At 34.5% G+C, this 5,035-nt stretch overlaps 1 pseudogene; it reads left to right on the forward strand.

Annotated features, from left to right (window-relative positions):
- The first annotated feature begins 209 nt into the window (after window positions 1-209).
- LOC123254400 lies at window positions 210-1,884 on the forward strand (annotated as a pseudogene).
- Window positions 1,885-5,035: the final 3,151 nt, after the last annotated feature.

The following is a 5,035-nucleotide window of genomic DNA, read 5'->3' on the forward strand; positions in this document are numbered from 1 at the left end:
AAAGATTAGTGGAGGGATTTATTGACCAAGCTTCTAGGGGACATGGGAGGGGGTGCAATAGCTGTGGGTGATGGTATGATCTGAAGTCACTGAAATGAAATAACTCAATATAATTGGAGTTGAAGAAGTTGAAGAAGACAGGAAGACCAAAGAATATGAGGGGGAAATAGTATGCATATAAAGATCCTCATGTATGAATGCAGTTAAAGATGGAGGTAAATCCCAAATCAGGTATTGAATTCCTTAAGAAAGGAGACATAATGGCTTTGAATCTGGAATATCATGGTAACAATAGTCTGGACAGGGTAACAGAGGAGGTGCTGTGGGCTAATGGAGAGTCAGACAATGGACATGGGAGAGATTAGCAGACATATTCTTTCTTCTGGTACAGGGTGATTATTTGGGAATGCTTCATCTCTGAAAAGAATCATGGCCATCTATAAGAACCAGAATATGGAAAGAGTGAAACAAATAAGCATAGGAATGAAGGAAGGAACCTTAACAATAGCATCAACCTCTTAGAGGGCAGAGTTTAATCAGGGGATAGATGAAGATATATATTGTTAAGGGGCTGGGTAGTTCAAGAAGAATAAGGAGGGGGGAACTTTTCAGAAAACTCGGCAAGAAGTGCAGGGTAGCAGCTACTGTTGCCAGAGCTCCCAGCACAAAACTTCTCCCTCACCTCCCCATCTTGTCTTTCTTCCACTAGTTCCCACAATATCCCAAACTGCTCTTGGGTGCTCTCCTTTCACCCACAACAAACATAAGCATTTTGACACCTGGTGTACAATGAGTGTTGCTCCCTGGCTATAGAAAATATCGAAGGCAACAACTTATTACAATGTTTTGGGGGTAAAACCCAATGCCTCCCAGTAAGAACTAAAAAGGTATATAGAAAACTATCTTTGAAATATTACCCAGATAAGAACCCAAATGAAGGAGAAAAGTTCAAACCGATTTCTGAAGCTTAAGAAGTGCTTTCTGATGCAAAGAAGAGAGACTTACATGGCAAAGGTAGAGAACAAGTCATCAAAGAAGGTGGTTCTAGTGGTGGCTTTGGTTCTCCAATGGATAGTTTTGTTATTTCTTTTTGGAGGTGGAAGAATACAAAGGGAACATAAAGGTAAAAATGTTGTTTATCAGTTGTTGGTGACCTTAGAAGATCTAAATAAAGGTGAAAAAAGAAAACTGGCTTTGCAAAAGAATGTAATTTGTGGTAAATGTGAAGGATGACCAGAAAAAAATTCTGGAAGTTTATTTTGACAAAGGCATGAAAGATAGTTAGAAGATAACATTCCATGGTGAAGATGACCAGGAGCTAGGACTTGAGCCAGGAGATACTAGCATTGTTTTAAATGAGAAGGACAATTCTATATTTACACATGGGGTGAGGACTTTACATTGGGTGAGGACCTTGTCATGTGTATGGATATCCAGTTGGTTGAAGCATTGTTTGGCTTTCAAAAACCAATATCAATTCTTGATAGTAGAATGATAGTCATTACTTCTCATCCTGGTCATATTGTCAAAAATGGAGATATCAAATGTATACTGAACGAAGGCATGTCTATTTATGACTGACCTTATGAGAAAGGAATTCTAATAATTGAACTTAAGGTAAACTTCCCAGAAAATGGCTTTCTTTCATCAAATAAGCTATCTTTTTTGGAAAAGTTACTGTCTGAAAGAAAGGAAGTAGAGGAGACTGAAGAGTTGGATCAGGGAGAACTGGTGGACTTTGACCCATCTCAATAAAGAAGGAACCATTACAATAGGGAAGCTTATGAGGATGATGAGGATCATTCCAGAGGTGGTGTTCAGTGTCAAACACTTAATGGGGGGGCAGTAAATACTCATTTTAATGTTGGCTTTTGTATGAAATAGTGAAGGAATGAAGGACTACAATCATCTTAACATGATTGTACTACTATTTTTGTTGAAATATTTAACTATAGTTGTGTTTTTAAAAAGTTAATAAAAATCAGGAATATAAAATGCTGACTTTGCAATTCATGATGTTCAGTGTGCAAGACAATTTTTTCATGACTTGTACTTTTTGTTTCAATATGTATATTCAGTGGCTTAGACCGAGGTTTGATTCTTGATTGACCAAATGTTCACAAGCATTTATAATTGTTAAGCTCTGAAATTAAAATTGTGTATTGAATTCACCATTAGAAAAAAAAGAATAATGAGAAAGTTATGTTCATCTCAGTCATCAGGGACTCTAGATCACAGAAATGAGAAGATTAAGAGATCTTCTTTTGCCAACCATAGAATCATGAATGAATCAATGAATCAGGGCTCCTGATTCCTAGAAACTTTTGGTAATAATACCATTCATGGCTCTTCCCCCAAATGCAGGTATCTGAGAGTGAAGAAGGCAATGAGCTGAGGTACCACACAGTTCTAGCTAGTTTTCAGGAAATATGTAGTGATCAGAGGCCCAAGGCCAGCTGATCAGAAATTCAGCATCAACTCTGTAATCTTATCCCCAAATGGTGGGAGATGAGGTATACATAAAAGATGACTCTCTCTTGAACTTGCATTTCAGCTCTTGATTTCTGAGTCTGCTTTGGAAGCCCTGACTTTGTACATTTGATGCTGAAAGGGTTGGGAATCTCTGCTGGATGTTTCATTAGATACTAGATCATTAAATGTGAATAACAAACTGTCTCACACTTTAATTTAGAGTTTACTATAATAAAGACTGTATGTAAGTATGTTTAATATCAGAAAGATGGCCAGTGCCATGTTAAAGGTTCAAAGTATTATGGAGATTTGAATCAGAGTTATCACTATAACTGAAGGAATCTTGGAAAGCTTCATGGAACATATGATGTTTGAGCTGATTTTTGAAGTACAGGTGTTTAGAATGAGATTTTGTCTTTTTCAATATATTTCAAAAGTCACAAAATCCAAATGAAGTGTGAGTTACTTGAGAGGTAGGAATATCCCTATAGTATAATAAGAGTTTGTTTTACTTTGCCCTCTCTCTACTTTCCCTATAAAACATGTACATGTTGATGGATATAATATCAAATTTAGATAGGGTTTGTGTTTCATAAATGAAAAGCACATGTGGATGGCTGAGATCATTTGAAAGAAAAGAAAATATGTCCTTAGGAGGTCAATGACAGAAATAAATATGCTAAAATCCCCACAACAGCAGCATTCATGGTAGCAAAAATCTGGGAACAGGGTATGTGCTCATGCATTGGAGAATGGCTGAATAAATTGTGTCATATGAATATTTCCATATTATTTCACCAGGAAGAAGGATCTCTACTCTACTGCATTTTGAACTTATTTTTCAATAAGCAAAAATCTGATTCCAACTTGGGAAAATAATAGCTTCGTCATATGAATAATTTTTAATTTGAGTCTTATCAAGGATGAAATTTTTGACACTAATATTTTTTGTAAGTAAAATTTCTGTTCTAAGCAAGGGTTAATTTTAATGGACCTGGTCATGAGCATTTGCATTATTAAAAAGCATTTTACATCAGATGCACTGATTGTTTTTTAAAAAGTATTCCAATACTTCAAATATTTAGTCATTCATCTGTATGAGTATCACTTTATACAAAAAAGGGAACTTATCTGTGTCAAAGAAGGTGGTTTTCATTAATTACTGTAGTTGAAATTATTAGTAACTTTACATCATTGGATCAACAGCTAGGGAAAAAACCTTCAAAATAATTTACTTTAAATTTCTCATCTTAATGATGAGGAAACAAGCTTGTAGAACGAAAAGTCAAGGCCAAATAAGAGATAAGTGGCAGAGTTTCAATTTGATTTCCAACTACCTCACTCCAAGTCATGTTTTTTTTTATAGAATTATAAAATCACAAAGTTGGAAAAAAGCAGTGACGTATTAAGGATACACAAGTAGATTGATGCTAGGAAAATATGTGTTAAAATCCTGCCTCTGACAGGTACTGGCTGAATGACTCTGAACAACTAGATCTTTTAATTTCTCAGTGTAGTTTAGATGATGCCCTCAGATTATAAATTGAAAAGAAAGTGCTTTGCATTTTATAGGCAGTTTTCTTACCTGAGAGTTACCTATCCCAATGAAATCATAGGTTCATGTACCTTTCCCTTTCCAAAGTAGGAAAGTACAGCAAAAGCTGTCTAGTCAGCCCTTATTGGGATAAAAATCACCTCCACTACATCCTTCTCCCCACAAGTCAACATTCCACCTTTAAAGTTTCCTAGAGAAGATGAAGAACTTAAGTTTTCATATATTTTGAAAACTCAGTTATGTTCATGCCATGATGAGATATCAAAGTAGGAATGACCAATAAACAGTAGTAATTGGATTAGGATTGGATCCAGCAATTCTTCAGGAACTTCTCATTAAAAATTCCTTCCAACAGAAAAAATCTGCTATAGACTTAAAATTCGTAGCTGCCTGGTTTACACAGAAGTTATGTGACTTGTCTAGAGTCACACAGCCAGTATATGATAGTCAAGACCTAAAACTAGATTTTGTTTTTCATTATTGTTCATTGATTGTTCATCGATCCAATAAAAAAAAACTGTCATTATTCAACTAATATAAATAAATAATTCATTCATTTAATGGAAGTATTTTGAATAGATACTTCTGTAGGACTTTGGGCAAGTCCTAATTTGAACTTTTGTTCCTTAATATTTAAAACAGGAATGAATTTTTAATATGAGTCATACAGGATTAGTGTGAAGTTAAAATAAGATAGCAAATATAGACATTTGTAAACTTGAACATGTCGACTATTTATGTTGCTATCATTGTTATTTATAATAACAACAACAATTTAATGAAATGCACTAGGTGGCATATCAAATGCAAAGATTAATTAAAGAATAAAATACAAAATAATAACAACATATTAGAATAATCATTTTAATGACTCTCTTGTAAATAGCACTATGCTAGCTAGTAGGATTAACCAATAACAGGGAATTTCAAAAGCATCAAAATAAAATATTACGATCTACAAAGTTTCCACAGCAAATTTCTTTACAACTTTTCATATTAGCTAAGTGC

This window comes from Gracilinanus agilis, unplaced genomic scaffold (assembly GCF_016433145.1).
Source record: "Gracilinanus agilis isolate LMUSP501 unplaced genomic scaffold, AgileGrace unplaced_scaffold21215, whole genome shotgun sequence".
NCBI lineage: Eukaryota > Metazoa > Chordata > Mammalia > Didelphimorphia > Didelphidae > Gracilinanus > Gracilinanus agilis.